Source organism: Lissotriton helveticus, chromosome 1_1, assembly GCF_964261635.1.
Source record: "Lissotriton helveticus chromosome 1_1, aLisHel1.1, whole genome shotgun sequence".
Lineage (NCBI taxonomy): Eukaryota > Metazoa > Chordata > Amphibia > Caudata > Salamandridae > Lissotriton > Lissotriton helveticus.
In genome coordinates this window covers 1,178,450,961-1,178,477,466 of record NC_136057.1, presented here as the reverse complement: position 1 = coordinate 1,178,477,466, position 26,506 = coordinate 1,178,450,961, and positions in this window count along the sequence as shown.

Sequence of the window (26,506 nt, the reverse complement as noted above, 5' to 3'; positions counted from 1 at the left end):
CTTCATAAACTTCGCCAGGAAGGTGGCCATCTTAGCATCTAACTCAGGGGTCAAGGCCACCTTACCATCCAGCGTGGGCCTCGGACACTCCCCTCGCAGACACCCCGAGCTTCCTTCTCTAAAGGCTTGCGCAGGCGACTCGCCACAAACTTAGCCACCGTGTTACCCGGCGCCCAGGCCGCAGATTACGGATGCATGATCTCGTCCGGATCTAGCATGCCTGAACTGTTCCTGGGTAACTCCGCGGCCGAGCCTGATGGGCGCCAAGAGCGCACTGACTTGTCATCGTCATCCGTGTCGGGGGTGTCCTCTCCCGGAGACGGAGGAGCGGTCCCTGAGGCCGCTGAGGGCTCAGGCATCGAAAGTGGTGCGGGGGGGACAGTAGTTGCCTTAGCCAAAAAAGCATCCCTAAGACGCTCAAAGGCGCCTCTGTCCACCCCCTGCCCCCCTTCCGGTGCACTCTCCCTACAGGGCTTCTTCGGGGCAGGAGGGCTCTCACCTGAGGGGCCCGGGACACCAGTGGGTACCCCAGTCTGGGCTTGCGTGATTTTTGCGCACTCCTCAACAATACGCGCCGAAAGGCGGTCTTCCATGGGTCCCACTGATAGAGCAAGATTTCGCATCGCGACTTGCTCGATTCATGAACCTCGAAACCGTTGTAACCTCGTAACGAATTGTACGTTTCACTAATATCTTTTATTTCCGATATATATGTATGATAGAGAAGCTTGCTTATGTGTTTTATTAATACGAATAACTTTTGTAATTCTAAAATGGCCGCTGCTTGACTTTCCTCTTCTGCGCATGCGTCAGTCACACTCACGTGACTTCGTGTAGAGATAGTTTTGGAGGGAAAGGGTGCGCATGCGTAATAAGCAAATAAGATGGCTGTGCTTTGATAACGTGGTGAAGCTTTGTGCTGCTGCTCTTGTGACATTGTTCGTTGCACTTACCATTAATGCATAGTATATTTTTATAATGATGAAACCTGAAATGTGAAATCATGACATGTAATACATTCATTCATTTCTATGTTTTAATTTGTTTTCGCTTACTTTTCATGTATCACGGGAAATGGGGTCCGAATGGGTCGTGAGCCATTTTGAAGGTCCTTTCTGCGCATGCTCAAGATGCGAGGCCACAGACAAACTTGGACCGTGGAACTCAGCCAGCTGGCAGCCACAGTCGAGATGCTCCTGAGAAAATTACCTCTGACCCAGGAGGATGGAGCCAATGTCCCTATATTGTTACAAATGTATAAGTTTTCATTGTATTCTGTGCGACTTCTCGTGGGAACCCCAATCTTGCTAGGCGGCACCCAAAAATGTAAATTAGGCCTTAGAATAGTCTGTTCTGATTGGTGTGTTAACCAAATCCTACCTTAGGACCAATCCAAATTGAGGATTCTGACACTTTGCAACATTTTGGGGGTGGTACCCTGTCCCAAAACAGTATATCTAGCCTAGGTTTAGGTAGAGAAATTGTCCGACTTGTCTGAATAGCTGACCTGTCACTGACCCAACGCACTCAATAGGTGACTTGATACAGAGGTGCTGCGGAGCTCTCTGTCCGAAATCTGACCATAGACTCTGAAGGTTTTACTGAACCTTAAGTGCTGGCGGAGCACTTTGCTGGGGAATTCGCTGACCCAATCGGGGTCCTGATCGATAGCTGCAGAGAGGGTGGAGCGCAGGCGTTGCTTCCGAACTGCGGGTGCTGGTCGTATCCTGGTGGTCCTGTCCTGATCCGAATCTGGGTTTCCTGTCCTGTCCTGGGGTGTCCATTCTGCACATGCTGTCCCACTGAGGGTTATCCTTCCTTGAGGGTTTTTCCTGTCCTTAACTGACCCGTGGCCAGGGTTGGTTTTCACACCAGTCTAGGTAAATATCGCTCTGAGTTCTTAAACTGCACCTTTCTATTTTTTCTGTCTTTGCTTTAATAAAGACATACCTTTGCACGTGAATAATTTTCCATGCTTTCTCCTGCAACCATTGCATTTCATAAAATCATTTTGTATTTTATTTCATAGCGTGTTCCTATGTTACCCTACCTTTTAGAAATTATTTTCTGTATTTGCAGTTTGCAAACTTCCTGTTATGATCTTGGTTTTTCCCTCGTAAACTGACTAAAGTAACTCAGATTTATAGCGTGTTCACTTTGCCCTTATCTTAGTTTTCCTCTCACTTAGCGGGTTCCCTGTCGCACTAGCATTCTTCTGACAAAGCTGTATGACTGCCCTTTAATTGAATTTAAGATAAAACTTCCAAAACTTCCAGTTGTCCGTGGTCATTTCATGAAAAGTAAAGTCATATGTGGAATAGTATATTTTGCTGCCTTTCCTTTTACAGCTAGCTCCCTGACCCATCGTGGTCATAGGTACCCATAACGGTGGATGGTAAGTTGGGTACACTGGAAATAAATCGAAAGGGAACTCACAATTATTGATAGTAGATTGTGTGGTCATCTGATCAATGTATATGATAAAGTAAAGTATATGGGCCCGAAGCCAGAAGTGGCGAAGTTATTGGTCGGGTGACCCGCGATCTCTAGCACCACTACATCAGTGACACAACGATAGATGGAACTATCCACCGCCTGATAAAATTCGTCATCAGTCAGATAGGAGTGGTGACCCTCCTCATAGTACTCCTCCTGGTCCATTATCTAAAGGAGGAAGGCACAAGAATACCTTTGAAACACAACCCACAAAGGAGGGTGTCACAATATATGGGCAGACTAACAGAATTAACTTGTGGGCCAATGTCACTGGCAATTAGGGCAGCACCAAACCCCGCAACGCGCTGACCCTTCTGGCAGGACCGGGTCCCACCGCCCTACCACGTGTTGACCACACAGAAAAACGTACAGTGCCACACCTGCCTGCCGGCGGATTCACGCGGTCAGAACCGCACTACAGACCCCAAAGGGCATCAAAGAAGGAATTTATTGGGCAATACAGACCCGGTAACCGGGCGTTCAGTGGGGCGATGTAGGGCAAGGCTCCGTCTCGCTCGGTACCTCAGCGCGGCTCCTCAGAGTGAGGAGAGTGTGCCGAGGAACCAACGAGACGTGCGCACGCCCTCTAGCGGCCGATAAAGCACCGCAAGGACAATGTGGCCAAAAGTCGCGTAAGGAGCGGAAAACGCTCCGCGACTACGGGACTCTGAAAAGGAAACACAACAGAAAACAGAGCCCCTGTTCCTCCCCGTACCCTTAAACATACGGCGAGGACAATACCACATGTTAACGATTAATCAAGAAAAACGAACTAATGCACTTAACTGGCTGCGTATCTACCCTTTATGGACATAGTGGAAGGACTTCATTATGGACTATTACTGCGGACTCATGGGAGTTGTGGTTTTGTCTGTTGACATTCATTGTGTTAATCTAGAAGCTTCTTTGTTTTTACATATAAGCATGGTTTGAAGCTTTTCTGAGGCTGCTGTATTGTGTAATAATAATAAATAGTGAAGGAAGAAAAGCATAATCCGAGCCTCCGGTCCTGCCATAGAATCAACAGGATCATAAAGGAGAGTATACAAGTGGCTGTTTCGAACGGTAAAGGTGTGATCGATCATGTGAATCAGATGATGTGGGCATATAGAACAAGCGTACATTGCACCACTGGTATGTCACCATTTAAATTATTGAGGAACAGGAAGCCAAAGTTGGCCGTTTCAATGGGACCAGTTCATGGGAGTGTGAATGTTGATTTTGAAGTCCTTCTGAAAAAAGTTAGATGAAAAACAAGCTGAATATAAGAGTTATTTTGATGGAAAGTGTAGGGCCTAAGATTTTTATGTGGCATGTGGACAAAAAGTGAAGGATAAATTGCCATGGTGTGTGAGAAAAGGAAAATCTGTGTTCTCAGACACTAAGGTTGTAAAAAGAGTTGGAAGGAATTATGTAGAGTTATAGGATGGATGTAGATGGAACAAGAGCAGAGTAGTCAAAGTGGTTGATGGGAATGTAAAAAGGGTTGATGGTAGTGTGAGAAAAGATTCGCAGTTAATGGGTGATGAGAATCGTATGGATGCAAGACAGGGAATGTACAACACAAATGAAAGGAGGTGTATCAGATTTCCTAAAATATACAAAGATTTTGTGTGCAGATAAATATTAGTTTGAAAATTATTCTACCAATGAATGTATCTCATTTATTATACATAGTTATGGTGCTAGTTAGGACACCACATTACTTTTTATTCATATAGTTTTGTATTTAGTTTTTATTTATTTATTGTTTAGTTGTCAATTTGTAAAGGAGGGCATATGTTATGATGTTCAATCCTCTGCAATCCCTCGCTTGCTTGAACGACGCACGTGAGGAATTGCAGTTCGATTAAAATGAGAGAACGCTGGAAAGCTTTTATGCTGAGTGGCCAACACCCGGCTGCTCTTAAAGAGTTGGCAAATAAAGGACGTGCAGTCTTACTTGGCGTATGCTTCTTTCTACACCAAATTACCCCCCCCCCCCCACACCCCATTGTTGCTTGCCCATTCCCCCAACTCCCTCAAACCTAAAAAAACACTATGACAAGGATAGTGTTGGCCCCATCATAGCACTTTTTCTAGCCATGTTTTACAACACTGCGGCTGCTGTACAGCATGATTAAAGCTAAAAAATCAAGTTATGATGCAGCCATTGGTAATTCTGTTATTGGGTTTTGTAATGTTGTTTCATTAGAATTGACTTTGCAATCCATAATTTTATTTAAAAAATGTGCTTGCTAGTGCGCACATATATCGCAGAAGCTAACCAGTGCAACTGCACATGGAAGTAACTGCAGCCCAGTACTGGCACAAATCTGGGCATAAGGCAGTGGGACCCTCAATGCCACCATTACATACCACCATATGTACAGCACCACTTATGGTTTGTCTGTTTTATATTTTGGGCTGCCGTTCTAACTCTGGGGTGGGATCGGGACTGCTGATGTTAAGGAGGAAAACACATTTCACCATGCCATGATATACAAAGATAGGGACAGCTCTCTGCATAGAACAGTGCCCCTCCCTCCAGTCCCTTTGGCTTTCATGCATGTTGAAAATCGGAGCTCTCCTCCTCGGTCAATAGACGGGTGATTAGAAAGCACACACCCTACCGCGTGCTGAAGTTCTAAAAAAGAGCATAGTTTACAGAGATCCAGATTGCTCTTGGCTTTAAACTGTGGGTCCCTTGTTCTTAAATGAGATCTGCATGTATTAATTTTGAAAGGCAGAGCTTGGCATTCCTTTATTTCACTCGTCTAGTACTTCTCTGGTCCCTCGTAGTTTATTTGCGCTTACGGATTGCTGCAGGGACTGGTTTGCTTCCCAAAAATTAATTTCAGCTCGGCTTTAAGTGGGCTTTGATTCACAACTTGGAGCTTCAAGGCAGCAGAGCTCAGAACACTCATGGTTGCTCATACTAGTGGAGTGGAGCTCGACCGTAAGATAGCTCGCATTACCACCACCACATACTCGTTCCATCTCTTACCACCAGTTACTTGCATTCCACACCACATGCCCTACCCCCCCAAACTCAAACCACTGTTACAAAGTACATGCTGCTACTTCTCAATGGTTAGTGCCCCCAATTACCGCCACCCCACAAACTTTACTGTCCACAGGTACTTTTTTCATCTGCTCCAGAACCATATCACTCCAGTTACTAAGCCCACCTGAACCATCACCACTTTAGGCACTAACTCCCCCATCAATAGGCACTTACCCACTCCTTTCTCGAACCATTGCTGCCTCAACATACTGACCCTTTTCCCAACTGCTACCACCCCTGGTACTGAAGACTCTTTGTCCTTTCCAGTATTTTGCTTCTACCACCATCACCACCCGTGCCTCTGTGGCACTCTGCTGCTTTTACTACCTGTAATAGCTTCTTCCTCCCCAGTTTGGCTTCCCCCATTCCTGTGTGCTTAAAAAAAAATGCACTTACATGCTTTAAAATATATATTTTTTTAATCTACACTCCAACTCTAACAGATAGATACAAAATTTAAAAAGACACTGCGCCCCTATAAAATAACACCAATGGCAGCGTGCAGCATGGCTCAATATCGTTTGGAAATCTAGCAGGTCCCAAAGGCGAAACCTATTGGCTTTGCCAATGCTTGTTCATAATGGTGATAATGATTTGGCGCTCTTAAGCGGAAGAAGCCTATTTGAGAACTTGATGGTGGAAATTTCGTGGGTGGTAAAAAGGTTCTGGAGGTGCTTGATCGCATATTATTCGTGAAGTGTGTGCGTGGTTGGTCATTGCGCAAGGCTACAAAATGAGTCAGTGAGACTCTTGAACAGCTATCTGCGGCAACTTTTTTTTATAAAGTAAATGTATTGATTTTACAACATTTACAGCAGATAAACCAGTACAAGCCATAGAGTATCAAACATAAAAGGCAGTCATCACAGTTCCTTCCAATGTTTACAGCCAATTTAGCTACAGCATCAGTCCATAATAACATCACTATTTACTCCATACTTTTGTAGGCTTATGGAGACATTCTCTTGCTTCGTGGAAAGACTTCTCCAGTTTCCTACACCAGTCTAATGTCATACACCATGTCGCCAGCGAGGCTGGGTTAGCAGAGTGTCAATGGCATGCCATGTCCCTTGACAAGACCATAGTCCCCATGCCTACCTCGGTTCGATCCCCCCGAAGGCCTCACAGATCCTCCAGGATCGCAGCAATGCAATATAGAGTCAATAGGTGTTTCCAACACGCCAGAGAGAGTGGAGTAGATAGCCAAGGAGTATGTTGCAATCACTGGACATTTCCAATCTCCCGATTGGGAGGTATCTTCAGGGTTCTAATAAAAACATAATATCACAAGCCTTTAGGATATCTGCATGTAGCTTATATTTCAAAATGTGTCACTTTCTTTATTTCTGTGGAGCATGGACTACGCACAGATTGATTCAACGTAATTGATATCTACCCTCTAATTCAGGTACTATTTCTTTCAATGCCGCTACCTTGCTCCATCTCCTTTACCCGCAACCGGTGCCATATAAGTTGCTACCCTGCCAACTAGCCCTTCCTGGTCTAAAACTCATTAATTTGTGAACAAATTCTCGCAAAAGAGCTGTACATACTAGCACGTTTCTGCTTCAGATCAAAGGCCCCAGATGCTTACATAGTTTGTAGGTCAAGATAATTGGTAACCTATTGTATTGTATTATAATTGCATTTATATTGTACTTACCACGATGAGGTTTTAGGATGCTACAAAGCAATTCATTGACAACTCAGACAACTTCAATACCACACAATGGCAGTCTGCTCCACACAGTGCCACTCCACGAAGCACCACACAATGCTACTCTACATCCTCACCACTGTATTTCACTATATGGCACTATACTCTACACCACTCCACCCCACTCAAAGGCACTCTATCCACACCACTGTCACTCCACTCCACTGTACTCTATGCCACTGCACTCCACTCCACTCCAAGAAACTCTACACTATGCATTGCTACACCACTTCACTCTATGCCACTCCATAATACTCCACTCTGCTCCAAGCCACTCCACTCTACTCTACTCCACGCCACCCTACACCACTCCACTATATGCCTCTCCACAATTCTCCACACCACTCTACCCCATTCTACTTTACTCCACGCTACTTTACTCCATGCCACTCCATGTCACTCCACTCTGCGCCACTCTAGTCTATGCCACTCTACTCCTTCTGTCTGAGACACTCCACTCTACACCACTCCACTCCACTCCACTCTACGCAACGCAACTCTATGCCACAACACTAACTTGTCCAAGCTGAGCAGCAGCCACTCTTCTGTGCAAAATGCCTAAAAGACATTGGAAAAGGCAATAGTCCTTACATAGACAAGACCTGTTGGCTTTGCCAGTGCTTGTTTTTTTCCATTTATTTTACAAACCTCTACTTGTAAGCCCTTTTTCTGGGTGGTTTTTGTTTGTTTTTGCATTGTTCTGCATTCTGTCCATCAACTGTTGGTTTTGCATTTGTCACCCCGAGTGGGATGGGTATGCTCAGACGTGAGTCCCATGCTCTCCACCCCACTGGAGTCAAGCTACCCTGGGTGAAGACGGCTGATAGCCAGAAACCGGTCCTAGGATGCTTGATTCCGGTCCAGGAAAGACATGGCTTGGCAGTTCGGGCTGGACTGTTCCCATGAGGCACAGGGTCAAGGCTGATTTGCATATGGCCATGTCTGAACTGGGGTGGTGTGGAGTGCAAAAAAACGATGGATTTAAGCCCAGATCTCTGTACTGGGGTGAATGTATGACATTGTTCTGCATTCTGTCCATCAACTGTTGGTTTTGCATTTGTCACCCCGAGTGGGATGGGTATGCTCAGACGTGAGTCCTATGCTCTCCACCCAACTGGAGTCAAGCTATCCTGGCTGAAGACGGCTGATAGCCAGAAACCGGTCCTAGGATGCTTGATTCCGGTCCAGGAAAGACATGGCTTGGCAGTTCGGGCTGGACTGTTCCCATGAGGCACAGGGTCAAGGCTGATTTGCATATGGCCATGCCTGAACTGGGGTGGTGTGGAGTGCAAAAAAACGATGGATTTAAGCCCAGATCTCTGTACTGGGGTGAATGTATGACATTGTTCTGCATTCTGTCCATCAACTGTTGGTTTTGCATTTGTCACCCCGAGTGGGATGGGTATGCTCAGACGTGAGTCCCATGCTCTCCACCCCACTGGAGTCAAGCTATCCTGGCTGAGGACGGCTGATAGCCAAAAAATGGTCCTAGGATGCTTGATTCCGGTCCAGGAAAAACATGGCTTTGCAGTTCGGGCTGGACTGTTCCCATGAGGCACAGGGTCAAGGCTGATTTGCATATGGCCATGTCTGAACTGGGGTGGTGTGGAGTGCAAAAAAACGATGGATTTAAGCCCAGATCTCTTTACTGGGGTGAATGTATGACATTGTTCTGCATTCTGTCCATCAACTGTTGGTTTTGCACACAACACTAACTTAGCCAAGCTGAGAAGCAGCCACTCTTCTGTGCAAAATGCCTAAAAGACATTGGAAAAGGCAATAGTCCTTGCATAGACAAGACCTGTTGGCTTTGCCAGTGCTTGTTTTTTTACATCTATTTTACAAACCTCCACTTGTAAGCCCTTTTTCTGGGTGGTTTTTGTTTGTTTTTGTTTTTGTTTTTGCAAGGGGAGACTTGGTAATATTACCACTTTTCTTTTTGAACTACTCACTCCTTTTCTTTCTCTTACCCTCAGCTAATTACTTTGTCCTTTGCTGTTGTTTTCTCCTAAAATGTTTATTTCAATTCAATTAATTTGAAATGCTTGTATCCCGAGATAATGAAACCTATAGACATAGTAAAGTTAAAAAACAGCAGGCCAGTCCTGAGTAAAATATAAAATTTCAAGATACGATTTCATGTACATTTTGTTTCAACACAGTTTATGGAGAAAATAAACTACATTACATAAAAAATAAGTAACAATTGAGGTTCATTGTTACTGAATGAAAAAATAGAGATGCACATTTTCATGTATGTGTGTGGTAATTTAACACATGAGGTATAACATTCAGTTTTCATAGTCTGTTTTAGAGCTTGGGCAAATCTGCACGATTTCCTCTGTGTCACCCAATCAATCAATCAATCAATCAATCAATCATTTGTAAAGCACACTACATACCCATGGGGGTCTCAAGGCGCTGGGGGGGTGGAGGGGGGACTACTGATAGAACAGCAAGGTCTTGAGTATCCTCCTGAAGGTCAGCAGGTCTTGGGTCTGTCGTAGGCTCATTGGGAGGGTGTTCCATGTCTTGGTGGCGAGGTGGGAGAAGGATTGATGGAGCAAGAATTCGCACGTTACGCGGCTTGCTCGTACTCATGAACCTCGAATAACTTATAACCATGTAATTCAACCTGTTAGTCTTACTAACTTCCCTTTATTCTGACATTTGGGGTGTCCTAGAGACGCTTGCATATGTGTTTAGTAACTCAATAACGATTGTTCCTAAAATGGCCGCTGCTTGGTGGGGTTTCATTCTGCGCATGCGTTAGTCACACTCACGTGACGTGACGCACTTGCAGTTCTGGTGGGAAAACTTTGCGCTTGCGCACTTGCTTCTAAGATGGTTGTCTATGTTCTCACATGGTGAAGCTTGGGCAAATGTTTTATGTTATTGTCTGTCTGCACTAAAACACTCACGCATTAGTATATTACAATTAAAGGGGTATAGAGTAGCTATTCATGGTATACAGTGTATTCATTTATTTTCTATGTTTTAATTTGTTTTCGCTTACTTTTCATGTACCGCGATATTGAGGGACTGAGGGACACCCGAGCAGCCATATTGAAATGTTTTTCTGCGCATGTCCGTCTTCGGCCGGTGACATTGAACGACTGCCAACCAGAGGTGGCGGCCAAGATGTGCCTGGGAAGATGCACCTTCACCCAGCCGAAGCAGCTAACTGTTCTGTAAAAGATACTTTGTAATAGGTTTCATTGTATTCTGTAGAGTATCTCATGGGAACCCCAAATTTGCTAGGCGGTCCCAAAAACATGCAAATGTGGTATTGTAGAAGTTTGTTCTGATTTGTGTGTTGACCTATCCTACTTAGGGACCAATCGAAATTGGGGATTCTGACACTTGCAACATTTGGGGGGTGGTACACTGACCCGAAAACAGTATAACTAGCCTAGGTTTAGCTAGAGAATTCGTCCGACTTGTCCGAATAGCTGACCTGTCACTGACCCAACGCACTCAATAGGTGACTGAATACAGAGTGCTGCGGAGCACTCTGTCCGAAATATACCATAGACTCAGAGGTTTTACTAAACCTTAAGTGCTGGCAAAGCACTTTGCTGAGGAGTTCGATATCCCAATCGGGGTTCTGGCCGATAGCTGCAGAGAGGGTGGAGCGCAGGCGTTGCTTCCAAACTGCGGGTGCTGGTCGTTCCTTGATGGTCCTGTCCTGATCCTAATCTGGGATTCCTGTCCTGTCCTGGGGTGTCCATTCTGCACCTGCTGTCCCATTGATGACTGTCCTTCCTTGGGGTTTTTCCTGTCCTTGACTGATCCGTGGCCAGGGTTGGTCTTCACACCATTCTAGGTAAATATATAGTGCTGAAAACTCTATACTGCACTTTCTATTTTCTGTCTTTTATGCGCAAAGGAATGTCTTTATTAAATAAAGACATTCCTTTGCACATAATTGATTTTCCATGCTTTCGCAAAGCTACTGAATGAAAGCTCATACGTTATTGCTGGTTTTTTTTGCATGTTCCTATGTTACCCTTCCTTTAAGTACAACTCTTCATACCGTTTATGACAAATAGATGTGGTTTATAATCTTCCCTTTCCGAGTTGATTGAAGTAAGGTTTCTAGAACTATAGCGTGTTCCAATTTTTACCCTTCCTATAGATGTATAGGATTTCCCAAACTCTTATCCAAACCTTGGAGTATTTCCCCGTAGTGAAATTCTAGTACGTGCATAAATTTGCCCATTTTAGTTATACTTTCTTAAGTTCTATTCCTGAAATCTGTTTAGCATTTCTCATGTCCCTATCTTCCTATAGACTCATAAATGGTTGCCCTGATTTATTTTCTCTATGGTTACGTGCTGTTCGTTATTCTGTTTATTGATTGCCTTTTAGTTGTAAACTGTATGCTTTCGGAATCTGAATTCTAGATAAAACTTTGAAACTTCCCAGTAGTCTGTGGTCATTTAATGAAAGTATAAAAGAGTATATGTTGGTATTTTGGTATTTTTGCCTTTCTTTCACAGCTAGCTCCCTGATCCATTGTGGTCATAGGTACCCGTAACGGTGGATTGGTAAGTCGGGTACACGAGAAATAAATAGGAAAGGAATCAGGGTTACTGGTAGTAGAGTGTAAGGTCACCCGATTAAGGTATATGATATAATTGGAAAATATATGGGCCCGGTACGTGTATGGTGAAATTATTGGCTGGGTGACCTGCGATCTCTATCAGTAATTTTCTGGTAGCAGAGCTATGGTTAGGGACTAGTTAAAGTTAGGTAGGACTTGTTAAGGTAGCTAGGTAGGTCGGATGCTGCTATAAAGATTTTGCTGCTAAATTGTGAATATTTTACTTCTGAAATTGATCGATCACGTGAAATGTTTTTGCTTTGAAAAATTATGAAATGTTTTAAATTGTTTTTCTTACTGTTATATTGATTTCTGTTCTAACCCACTCGTTAGTAATTGGTTAGTGTTTGTCTGGAATCCCCGGGGAATTGAATAGCGGGTGGTGAAGAGAATCCACGCCGTAGTGAGGTCACTTACTAGAGGAAAATTAGTGCAGGTTAGGCAGAACTGGGAGCGCTAATTAGGGTTTTCTGAATATATGTTTGAATAAATGATAGCAAAGAGTTCGCTGGCAAAACTTCCACTGTGGCATATCCTAGTGAGGGTCACACGGGAAGAGTAGCAGGTTCATCTGAGCTTGGGTGACAGCAAAGGGGTTCGCTAGTGAAACTTTAGACTTAGTATATATCCCGAAAAGAAGTGGATAAGTCAAAGAAGTAGCAGGTTCCCTAATGCTTGAGTGAGGGATAGGCGGAAGAGATCTATCCGTAGTGTGTGAGAAGTAGACAGAAGAGGTTTACTTGCAGTAAAACATAATCTTTCCTTTCTAGACACTTGAGTACAGTGGCGAATGTGTTTTCGTTGTTAAATAATTAAAAGCACTTGCACTTGAGAGAGAAATTAAGTTTCCGTTACCTTGTGAGGGAGGGAGTCAGTCGCGGAGCTGCTCTGACGTCACTCTGTGCCGCGCTGGTATTGGTCGAAACAGCGGGTGTGTAGTGGAGCTGGAATTGTAAAGGAGGGGTGAGTGCCGAAGCGTGAGAACCTGTCTCGCGAAAGGCAGCGCACCCATTGGTCGGAATTATTTGAACCCGTGCAATTGATTGGTTGCACGAAAATAAAAGGCGCATTTGGATTGGGAGTGATTTGTAAACAAAGTCGCTCGCAGAAGTCGTATGTGGCACACGTATAGACCGAATACTAGACCTGATCCACGACATTTAGGGTTTGAAAACGATCAGTGGAAAGGGCATAACACTAGCATTATGTACGGAAATAAGAGAAAATTGTCCCTTGTAAATAAAGTGAAGAATTATTTCAAAAAGGACAAACCTATTAAAACCAGAGAAGGTGTTGTCATACCGCCACCTAATACCCCCGCATCTTTTATGATGTTTGATAAAGGGTACCACTCATGCGTATGGTTGGAAAATTGGGCGGAATACACAAAGGACGACGGAATTTTAGCTTTTCCGTTAGAAGGTACATTTAATGGTAGAATTCTATTTAATTTGAGAACCCGAATGAATGACTTACATCCCAGACCTAGATTAACTCAGTACGAAGCATTAGCGGAATGGGAGATCGAGGCTTTTGAGAGAGACAAGCCCCGATTGGAGAAAGGGTTAACAAAATTTTATCCGAAGTTAAAACAAGAGACCCGTGATAAAAAGATGAAACAGTGGAGACAGAATATGATTGTGGAAGGATTGTTTCCAATGATGCCAATGGGTGGTTCTGGGGGAGAGAAAAAGACAGAAAAATGCAAACATTGGGTGCCCCTTGGGGAGTCGGATGATGAGTTATTAGATGACATGTTTATGAGAAGTCCGCCTCCTTATAATGAAGGACCCAGATCACCTAGTATAGGGGATGCCTCACAACGTCCCCCGTGTCAGGAAGGGAGTGGATCTGGAAACCCAAGAAATAGCTGTCAAATACCTTCCTATAGCGAGGGCCTAGGACTCATAGGTGCCGGAGACACCTGTCTAAGACCACCATTTAGTGGAGAATCAAGATATTCAGGTGACCGAGATTTCGGTTCAAAACCTCTTTATGAGGGAGGACCGAGAGCCTTAAATACAGGAAGCTGTTTTCCAAAACCTAATTATGGTGAAGGACCAAGTACGACGCATCCCACTGCCCCGAGTTGTGCTCCAACTTTGACTCCACAAGTATTGCATGAGAAATCCCTAGAACGGTTATTGGAGGAAGCAGAGCGAGAGGCTCTAGCTAAACAGAGAACAGAAATAATTCAGAAACTCTCCCAGTTAAATACAAGCCCCGAAGCCTTGACAATCCCAGTAACTATTGGACCTGTTGTTCCTTTGTATGGGGATAGACAAGTCACTCCACAAGCCCCAATTATTACCCCGGCTGTAGTACAGCCCCGGAAAGAGCCCTTAATTGTAGATGATCAGACAAGCGAATGTGAATCTGAAGCTTCTTTAATGGATTTACCAATTAGGAACTCAGGGAGGAGTTTGCAGAAGAGACATAATCCTTTCAATACGAGAGAGATTCAAATGGAATCGACTTCAGGTACCAAGAGTGTCACCTTAGTGACTCCTGAGGAGATTGAGAGATGGAGTCGAGAATTAGAGAGACAAACTCCTCAGACCAAACCATTAGATATTTATAAATTAAGAATTGAAATGGAAGAACTGACAGCTGGAAATGTGGGGTTAGACAGATTAAATACCTTTTCCGAGGAAGAGCTGCTGTTTATCTGCAATAGTCTTACCCGTAATACCAAAGTGCTTCATGAGAAACTAACAGGCACTGCAGCTAGTATGGGAATAGATATTTTAAAATCAAAGCCATTACAAAAACCCTACAGAGCAGATTTTTCAGACAAGGATCTGAGAATATGAATGTGTCAGGAAAGAAGGTTCAGATCAAAGAATTGTTAACCGTGTTGCAAAAATGGGGAGATGTAGACAAGTGGAAAGCCAGATGGGCAAAGAAAAAGGAAGAGGCTAGGTCCAAACAGAGGACTCCTGAGTTTGCTTTAAGGGAAGCAGACAAGCCAGAACAGTTATACCCCATGCGAGAAGTGCCAGGTGGAAAATATGTGCACGTTCCATGGTCCCGACAGGATATTGTGTCCTTTACAAATGACTTTCCAAAATTGAGAGAGAAGCCTGTGGAATGGTACAGGCAAGTGGAAAGGTTTGTAAAGGTGCACAAATGCCTATGGAAAGACCTGGATGGGTTTTTCGACATAGTGGTTCCTGTGGATTTATGGACCGAATGTAAAATTGACGTTGATTGACCTAATAAAGAATACACGAGGGACCCTGCTACAGGAGCTCCCTCTGATGAGGTGATGCAAAAATACGACCAGGTCATGTTACACCTAAAGAAAAAGGTGCCTGCAAAGGAAACTGATTGGACCAAGATAGATAGAACCATGCAGGAAAGGGATGAGACTGTGCACTCCTTCTATGAAAGACTGTTATAGGTGTTTAAAACGTACAGCGGTATAGATAACATCGAGATGAAGGATATGACCCACTTCATTTACAGGTTTGTAAACGGTTTAAGACCTGAAATTTGTCAGTGGATCAAAGACAATAAAATCTGTTGGCAGTCTAAGAAAATAGATGAAGTCTTGCGATACGCAAAGTATTGCGAGGACGAGATGGCAGACAAACGAAAGGCTCTGAAGGAAAAAGTTATGTGGGCACAAGTAAAATTAATGGAACAACAGGAAAAGCAGTTGGGTAAAATGAATAAGTCAAGTCAAGTCAAAAACCACTTTATTCGATTTAGTTAAAAATCATAAAAGCATGCTACAATCAAAAGGGCATTTCAATTTCATAAAATTCATACAGTAAAATATCATGATTTATACAAAGATTTTAAAAAAAAAACCATATAAATAATCACAAAAGAAAATTATCATCTCTAAAAAGCAGTTGTCGCCCATCACAGGCCCCAATGCTACGTTTTCATTCTCCTCCTCCTGATCCTGACAGCTGCAACAAGGTAATTAGCCACACTAAGCATAACCAAGGGTGATTCCAGCATTTGAAGATACAAAAGAGCATATTTTGCCTGTAAAAAAGCTTTACCTTTAAGCAAAGGGACCAAATACTTCGTTCTTGGGGCATTATAGAAAGGACAAAACAACATGAGATGCATGTTATCTTGTAATGAAAAATTGTCACATTTGCACACAGGTGCATCCTCAGGCTTATACCAGCCATAACTATCCCAGAGGACCGTATAGATTTGGTTAAATCGGAATTTAACCAAAAGCCACCTGTGAAAAGGGATGTTTACTACAGCAAGGTACGGTTGAATAGCTAAGCAGGTAATCATCATGTAATGGGCTCTGACCGAGGGCTTGATTAGTTGGTTTGCCTCCCGATCCAAACCCTTCAATTTAGGGAAGTTGTGCTTTACCCATTCTAGGTCTGCTTTTTTTAGTCCCAAAGGACAGGAAAATATCTCAGGACGCCCAAGTTCTATTGAACACTTGTAAATATATGACAGCCAATCAATATCTTTAAATTTATCAAGTTTTAAACAATCCATCAATATTTTGTGGTTCAGGCTTAGGTTATTATTAATCCAGACCCTAATCCACAAAAGAATAGGTGCCATGGACAGGATATCAGTAATGTACCCCAGTCCAAGCTCCTGATGGACTGAAAAAGTGGCTGTCAACTGAGGGAGCCCTAGCATAGACCGGAGGAACTTATTTTCCTCCCTTTGGATAGTATCACTTTTAGCATAACCCCACAGGCCTGCTCCATACCTCGCTATTGCAAGTGTTTTTGCCTTGTACAAAGCTATTAATGCACCACTCGGTTTCCCTCCAAGTCTCCTTGCAAAACTTAAAATTGCATTAGCCGAGCTCTTCACCGCTTTAGTTTTGGCTATTATTTGTGGAGTCCAGCTCCCCTTGTTATCAAAAATTACTCCAAGGTATGTAAAAACTTTGACGCTAGTGATTGCTTCACCGTTACAGAAAAAGCGTTTAGTATTATTTTTACCAGCCCCAATTGCCATAACATGTGATTTTGAGTTATTTACCACTAGGTCAAGTGAGGACATGAATTCGCTAAATGTATTTAATAATCTTTGAAGACCTAAATGTGTCCGGGCTATTAATGCAGCGTCGTCCGCATACAGGAGAACAGGAATAGGAGTATCTCCTGCACGCGGGATGTCCAAGGATGCAGTTATAAGTTTTTTCTCCAGGGAATTTATATATAGAGTGAACAGCATGGGGGCAAGAATGCAGCCTTGGCGCACACCCCTGCCAGATTTAAACCATGTTGTTCGATTACCTTCTTGTTTCATTCTAATAGATGCCTTTAGATCTTTATGAAGTTCAGCTAGAAAATGGACAAGAGGTGGGTCAAGGCCCCATTTTAACAACATGGACCATAGCCGAGCCCTGTTAACCAGGTCAAACGCTGTAGACAGGTCCATGAAGGCCACAAAAATTGACCCCTTTGCGGCCCTTGTATATTTTGAAATTATCAAGTGTAAATTTAAACATTGGTCCTCTGTGCCTCTTCCTGATCGAAACCCATACTGGGCATTGGACAAGATATCATTGTCCAGCGTCCACTTATTAATTCTAGCAAGCAGTACTTTACCCAGGACCTTCATAGAAGAATCCAACAAAGATATCGGACGGTAACATTTGGGGTCACATCTTTGCCCTTTTATAAAGATAGGCACAATGATTGAGCATAGCCAAGTTTTAGGGAAACCCCATACAAGTACACAGTTAAAAACATTCGCGAGTATTATTGCCCACATCTTTGAATTTGATTTATAGAGGTCCAATGGCACCCCATCCGGTCCCGGGGCTTTATTCCCAGCAGAACCTTTTATCGCTACCTCAACTTCAGATACACTAAACTCTAGTTTGGGTAGCATATCGGAGGGGCAAGGCATATGAAATATCTCAAAAACCTCATTACTCCCATAAATTGCAGAAAAATGTTTAAGCCAGTCTGCTTCAGGGATATTTACTTCAAGATCTGTATTTCGTGATTGGGCAAATAAAGGATTATTTATTATTGACCAGAATTTAGAACTTTGTTTGAGAGTGGTAGATTCCATTAATGAGTCCCAGGCTTCTTCTTTTATGACTTTTTTCCGTATCTTCACCACCTCAGCGTAGTTCTTCCTAAGTTGGGCTACCAATGACTTGTCTCTAGGAGTGTGTTTAAGCGCTCTCAACAATACAGAATGAGCTTTAGAGCATGCATGATCAAACCAACCATGGACTGGGGCCAGTCCCCTCCTTGGGCTAACTGTGAGCTCATCATTTACTCTAGAGCAAATAGCCTCAAAGGCGGCAATTACCTCCCCCCCTCATGTCTGGATCCCTGCATGTATCAAATTCAACTGCCAGTTCTTGTTCGATCAAACCTAGAAAGTCCTCAGGACATACTCTACACCATTTTAGTCGCCTCCCTTGGTCTTTGCTCCTGACATCCTTCACAGAAGTGCCCAATAAGGCACTTTTGAGGAGACAAAGAGACCCATCCATAACAAGCGACACCGGGTTATGATCGCTAAACCCACTTAATATGGCATTATAGAAAATTACATAGTGAAGAAGACCTGGGGACATAAATATATAATCAATAATGGACTCACCTCCCCTTGCATTGTATGTGACCACACGATCACTTGAATCCGAAAACCCTGGTTCGTATAAATCATTGGAAGATAACAAATCTTCCATAGCTGAGCCCTTTATACTGTGCTCAAAATGTGGCAAAGTCGTGTAATCAGGGCAATCAACATCCTCAATCTGGCAATTTAACCCACACAAGTGAACATTAAAATCTCCCATTAATATGAGTTGTACAAAAGTGGTTTGCTTTGACACATAATCAGTTAAAAAAGAAGATAACCCTTCTAAAACAAAATTTGGGGCACCCCCCTGCATTGAATTATAGCAGTTTATAATGACCATCTTGTTTTTATCTGGTAAGAGGATTTCCAACAATTGAAAATAGTGTGAGGAGCTGGGGATTTCCTTAACACTACCAGCTACATTGACGGACACTAGGAGCATCAAACCCCCTTTATCCCTTCCCACCGGGGAACTCTGGGCTTTAACAAAGAATGATATGTAGCCATCCAGCCAAAAAGCATTGTCCCTGGACCAAGTTTCTTGTAAGGCCACTATATCATACTCTATAAGCATTTTTAACCAAATAGGGTCTTCCTGCTTTGAACGTAATCCCGCAATATTCCAGGACAACAACCTAACGTTTTCCCGGCCAAGATCTTTTGGGCCATCACAAACTATAGTTGATATGTTTGAGGGTGACATAGTAATAGCATTATCATGGCCATAAACTTTTTTTCTCAATTTAGCATGCACTAGTCAATCAGTGTCTGCTTGATTAGCAAGTGCCGCAAATCTATTAGACAAGATTAAATCGTTTTTGGGCATGAACCTTAAAGTATTAATTGTACCGCCTCCACCCCTAGATTGCTGGGTAACCCATTGATTAGCTTGTCGATTGGAATTTGCCCTGTCTTCTTCCCATGGGTTTTTGTTATGAAACGGCCTAGTTTTCTCGCCACCAGATAACATGTGTACAGGCGGATAGAAAAAACCCAGGGGCATGGCACGAACGCCCTTACCTACTGGGTCCAGGGGGGAAGCATCCCAAAAGAGGCGGCTAGTTATGTTACGTGATTTAAAATTGACTATTACACAGTCACCTATCACACATTTCTTTGTATGACCCACCCAATTGACCCTTCTGCCTGTCAGTATATTATCTGCGATGTTGCTTTCGCCCGAACAATTTGCATTACACCAGTTTTTTATGTTACTAAGCAAGGTTTGGTGTGATTCTACCTCCCCGTCAGCTAACTTAGGCACATTTACCAGTATTGCTACAAAAGGTGTTGCATCTGGTGGTAAATTAACTGGGGGTACCGTACCCGACCGCCCCCCCTGTAAGCCTCAAGACCTTTCCGATGGTGTGGAACTGGGCATAGTTTCCAAAGTAAGTGTGGGTATACCCTTATCAGCTTTTCCTTTATTGGGCGCAGGGTTATCAATGACCATGTTTGCCAAGGGACCACCAGCCTTGGGTGCAGGTACCTGTAAAGCTGGTGTACACAACACAGTTTGTATGGGGGGTGTAGGGACCTGAGTGTTTAAAAAATCATTTATACGGTCACATTTCACCATAAGGCCCTTAACACAGTCCTTCAAAGTCTCAGTTATATCGTTGGCAATCTGAATTAGAGCGGATTCCAGTCTATCAGAAAAGAGTTTTTCTAATAATGACGAAATACCCTCCTCTGTGATGTATATGGCAGATTGACCCCCAGTCTGACCCCTTAATATACTCTCCTTCACACCAGAGACAACAGGTGTGGGAGGTATCACCGTTTCTGGCAGTTGCGGGATAGGAAGTACAGTGGGGGTCTGCGGCATAATTGGTCTACATGTCTCAATAATGACCCTCGGTTCCAACGGTATACAGTTGATGGAAGAAGGAATAGTTGCACCTGAGCCCTCTTGAGTACTTTCAAGGCCCAGCTCCCGCTCTGTGACCGCAATCTGAGTAGAGAGTTCGTCCACTTTCGTGGTCAGATATGATATAATACTAGTAGTATATTTTGGAACTTTAGCTTTCACTCCCCCCACCGCAGACGTTGGTAACTTTCGCTTACCCATGATGAAAAGGACGTGACCCGTCCCGTCCCTGGTCGTCCTTGGACGGCCTGTAGTGTAGCTCCTATTTTCCCAATAGGCTCTGCGCATTGGAATAATACCTACAGCAGTAAAGGCCTAGACCAGACGTTAACTAGGTCTACTACTGTCGATACTAGACTTAATTTTTGGGTTTGCCAGCGTAGCTCAGAGTTCGCTAGAAACTTTCTCGAATGTTCAAGGAGGAATTAACTTCCCTGATTAGACAAGAAGGGATTTAGTTTCTGACAACCATAGAACATGACAACTTTGCTCTCCCCTAATCAAGAGTCAATCTCGAGAGTCGTGTGAGCACAAGGCAATTATTTTACTCAGTCAGTACGTGCATTCTTAGTCTCATCAGATTGTAGAGAAAAGGAAGAGACGGGCGTGTTCAATAAAAAGGTGTTATTTATTGATCAGTCTCTTTTCTCATACATGAGAAATGGATCGATATTATTGCAATACTTATAGTTAAGTAAAGTGCATACATTAAAAGCAATAGTGTAAAATAATACTGTAAAAACATTGATATGGTTTCTGAGCCATATGATGTTTAAAATGATTAAAATATATTTACATACACATATACATTTGACTAAACGTACTCAACTGGTGTTTCTAAATACGCCTACCCCGTGTACCTGACCTAAGTCTAATGCGTGGGCGGGAATAGAAAGTTACAGTTTAAGTTAAGTTTGTTTTTGCCAAGTGAATAACTAAAGAATTCTCTGTGAGGGGTTATTCAGTTCTGTACCTGGAAGTTAGGATGAAATGAGGAATGGTATCTCTTTCTCTGGTCTCGATATTCCAGGCTGCCTGCGAGGGCTGCCCGAAAGCGCCGGTGCTGGGTCTCTCGGCAAGAGATAGCAGCGCGTCTCTCAGCGCGTCAGGAAGGCGGGGCTGCTGCCAGCGGGGTCTGCTTCTGCTCTCGGCTTCGGCAAGTGTGGCTGCTCCGTCTTGTCACCACGCGTGTGTTTGCATAGGGCAAGATCGGCAATATTTATACCTTAAAGGTGCCGAGATTGACGTAAGGATGGACATAGATACGTCAATAAAGATGTCATACGACTTGCTCGTTAGCACATTCTTTACTAAAGTTCTCTGTGAAATCAAAACAATGGCCGCACGGATTTTCCAGGTTGTCATAGGTTTGATTTGTTATGAGAACGTCGTATGCCTTATCAGGGGCTGGAGGAATGTCGCTTGTCTAATTAGATCTCAAGCGTTATGACCTAATCAGATAACACGTTCCTGTGCCGTAGTGTGACTGCGTCAGATAACGGTATCTGCATCATGGGGGCTTTTCTTGCCTCATGGGCTGACTGTTAGTTAACTTGATAGTTAGTTTAACCAGAATAGGGTCAGGAATAGGGGGATCGATTCAGAACCTATAGGAATACATGACACCCACTCCACGCTAACTATGGACATATTTACTAATCTATGCATAGTATAACATAGTACAACATACTATAGAGTATAGTGTATACCTTACCACCCCAAAATACATAAATGCATTTTGAAATTTTCAAATATACTGAAAAATTGCAGTCATATATATTGTATGCACTTAAGCTATGAATTAAATGCAAAAGTAAACACGCATTTGTATGCATTATTGCTAATTTGGTATTTGAAAAATACACATGAAATGGCTCTTAATATAGCTATACAGAAAGGAAGTTCGAGACCATCTCATCACATAATAAAATATTTGTGAACATCCCAGCGGGCAACTAAAGTTTATAAAGTATCTAAAAATAGAAATCTTAGTTCTCTAGGAATAGTTTCTTACTTTAAGCAGAAGATAAGTGTCCCGAAAAATTTGTGAAAAATAATTTGGGGCTGCTAAAAAATTGTTGTCCGTGAACTGGTGGGAAGAATTGTTCATGTGACTTTATTTTTAAAGTTGAAGGCCGAATTCAGGGAACGCCGTGTGCGAGCTTGCTCAAAAGTCTCTATTTCTGTTCTGGGGAGAACATCATATCATTCAGGCTTTCGAAAAAACTGTCAACAGCTTCATGGGAAAGTTCCACTAAGTCGGAAATAGGGGTAACCATGCATTCGTGCGCATGATTGTCTGCATTGACATTCTGATTCGCATTGCTGACAGAAGGTCGTACCTGTTCGATGCTGCTTTCATCTTGAACTTCACTACTCTTCAATCGCAGTGGTGAAGATTCCAGGAATGCCGTCATCAGGATTGGCAGCCTTTGAGGGCAGCACAAAGCGTGAACCTTGGTAGGAACCAACAGTGTATCTGCATCCACTGGCGCATCCGATTGTAGCGTCAGACAGGTGTCTAACACGCATTCTTCTCCGCATAGCAGACACCTTAGTACAGGTAAAACACACCTTTGCCACATTGGTCGAAATGATAGAAACCAAGTCATGTTTAGGTCTCTAAGCCGGGAGAGTCCCAGGATTTTTGATATCCGGTCCCGGTATCCAATGGCTAGGATCGTATCTTCCATTGTCGCGAGAGTTTGATCTGTGACATGGGTTGCCATAACGAAAAATAAGGACTAAGAATAGGATTCCTGCAATTAGTCCCAAGATCAGGGGAAGTCTGCCAAAAATCGAATGGACGAAATCTGGAAAAATACCCAGTATGGCTTTGAATGGTGTTAATGCCATCGAAAATACTGTCTTAAATACCCCTGAGATCCCATTGGTATCAGAAATATTTAAGATTTCGCTCAGGATTTCCGCGAAATGTACGGGGGAATTAGTTGATAATAATGTATGTATCTCTGCAGTCGTCCTTGCGACTTGTAGATCATACGTTTCTTTTGATGACGTGAGCCTTGTAGGCGTCTGAAGAAGCACTGTTTTCATTCTGCTTAAAGTATCTATTCGAATAGAAGTAATTTTCAAACTGGGCCATGCCCTTGCCTCCCTGTCTGGAAAGGAGCTGGGGAATAAAGAACGTCCACAGCACTTGACCTTCGCCGTCGTAGTGACTAGATAAGGAGTCCCGGGCATAAGACTACAACATCTGCGGTCTACTATAAGAATGTAACTCCCATTATAGAGTCTTTGAAAGAATGGTTCTATTTCAGTTGCAGGTGCGCCTTGCTGGTGACATGAAAGGTTGTATGAATTCCCTTCACAGGCTCCATGCAAACTAATTCCGTTACACAGAAGCGTGCCGCTTAGTGACATAGCACAATTGCTGCCACTAAGAAACACTTTCTGTCCTTTATTACTGACACATGCATGTGAATAGGGCAGGTTCCAAGTTGTTTTAAGGTACCCCTTTCCCAATTTCTCGTACATGCCAGCCTGTATATATTTTTGGCAGTATTGAAACCTGAAGGTTGAGATTGGAATATTTATGATTCCGTGTATTATCCATTCACTGACAGGTCGTTCTGACATTGTCATTGGTAATCTTTCTAGTTTTTCAATGCTCAAGATTGTATAATCAGCACCCTTTTGCGCCATACCGATTTGTCTATCAGTAAGGTTAAAGATTTGGAATAGTGACGTTGTGTTGATTAAACGCCAAGGCACATAGCCTGAACGCAGATTTTGTAACGTCCAGCCAAGCTGTACAATAGAACGCAATTGTGACTGACCATGTTGTAATAACAGTAAGTCTTGCGATAATATATCGATTGCTGAAGACACAATGCTGTCCAATGAAAAAATTCTGGAGGACAGAGTCATTAACCCATTGTCCACTACAGATAGTGATTTTTCCAAATTAATACGGTCAATTTCCCGAATTCTTTCTGCTGTCTCAATTTGAGTAACCTTCCAGGCCTCATTGTATGCTGCATATACAGAGGCTGCTATGAAACGCTTTTGACGCTGTTTGCGTGGTCCCATTATGAAATCACGCAAGTCAGCACCATCAGTAAGTAAAGTTAGGTGTTGCTTAATTTCAGGCAGTGTGGAAGTTTGTAGCCATTGAAGGCATAATTTGCCCACACTGTAGGTTGTTATTATCCCTGGGTGATGTCTTTGGGGATATCTAGGGTCTGGCCTGGTCATTTTGAAACCCTGTGTTTTATTCAGGAATCTATCTTGACAGTTATTTGTATCTGTGGGCCAGATCAACCATTGTTTCCAATCAGGATGTGTTCTGTTTTGGTTTAATATATGGTTTACGTCTATTTCTTCATCTGTATCAGAGTTGTTGCTAAACATTGTTGGCTCTGGAATAGACGGTTTAATTAAATCTTTGATTTTGGCTAAGCCAAGACAGGTGGTTTGTTGAACAGTGTCATTTAAAAATATCATTTGTTCTGGGATCATGCAGGCTCTAAACAAAGCTTCTATACCCTGTACTTGCCATTCTTTTGTACCCCAAACACTTTTCAAATCAACATTTTTGTCCCAATAATCAAATCCAAATGTATTCATTTTTTCAAAGAATGAATCTGAATATATCAATTTTGTGTTGGTTATCATGGTTTTCATCCCTGTCTTGTTTGACAATTTAAAATAAAATGTTTCAGCATTACTTATGTTAAAACCTGAAAAATATGAATATTTGTCATATACGGTTCTAGAGCTTCCTTTTGGAGGTGTAGCACAATGTTCCTATTGATTATAACTTAAAACATTTCTAGGTTGTGCAGATTTATGTAAAAAATGGTTACCATAATGGTTATAGCAATACATACTATCATAATTTGTAGAACCTTGCAAATAATCATGTTTTGTAAATTTAGCAGACATTACTAAGTCAGACATCATGTTGTTAATACTTTCGAAGTCCCAATCATCAGCAAATGAGTTTGGTTTTGCAAAGTCACTCAAGGAGATCTTGATTTGGTGTGGATATTTCAGGATCTCGACCGGACCATACATTTCATAGTCAGTGTTGTCCCAGGCTACCCCACCAGGTATAGGATTGGCTGTGAAGTTGGCTGAAGAAAGTTCTCTTTTCTCGACGTGTGAAGATGTGTGTGGTTTGAGGACCAAGTTGATGTTCTGACTTGCTGTGTCCATTTTAGCATATTTTCCCTCAATGAAGCGTCCCAAAGTAAATACCATGATGAGCCAAAGTATGAGGATAAATGCACCAAAACCCACCCAAAATTCAATCCATGGAGAAACCAGATATGTTTCTTTCAGATGTTTCAAAAGTTCCTTAGCTTTGTCTTTAAAGGATTTTGATGATGGCTGTGTCTTTGATTCACTGAAGCCGTCAGAGGAATCATCGAAGTTGATGAAGTAACCGGATGCAGTTCTGTCAATTGTTCCAATTGGTTCAGGATTTCTGTTTTTTGCATTTTCACTTGGTACTTCAGTATAGATTGGTGTGTCTCTGCTAAATGTCTTTATTTGGGTTTTAAGAGGTCTGAGTTCTATTGCATTGTTGCATAGTCCTTCTTGTTCTTCTTTAGGCGTTTCGAATGTGATGAGCCTTTTTGTTAGGACCTCTGTGCTGGTAGCAAACCTTGGTGTTCTGCTACTTATTGGGAGTCCACTTGGCCTACTGTTTGTTATCGGCCACATGTTGTGGTTTTACCAGGTCGATGGATACAACTCGGTTCTCCTTTTTACCAGCAAGTGGCGGTAGTACAACTGATCTTGTCCCGTTGACAGACAAGACAGGAACTGCTTTTCTGTAGGAAGGCCCAAATTCCTTCTTTACCGCGATCTTTTCCCTGACTAGATCCCCGACTTTTGGAATCCAGACAGGTCTTGCTGGGACAGGTGGTGATTCTTCAGTGGTCGTTGGCTGTTGTTTCAACTGTATGTTGCTCAGGTCTTTTCTTGTTTTGTTTAAGTCCTGCAAAATAGCCAAACGGTCTTTGACATCAAAGCTTTTTTCTTTAACCACTGAAGTCTGACTATCAAGGTCAGAGATCAACATCCTAGTTCCAAATAATAATTCGTACGGACTGAATCCCTTCAGAGAATTTCTTGGCAAGTTATTTAGACTACGTTGGACACTTATTAGATGTTTGACCCACCCAGCTCCCGAACCTAATATCCTTTCCATTATAGATTGCTTTCTGCCTTGGTTTTTTCTTTACACCA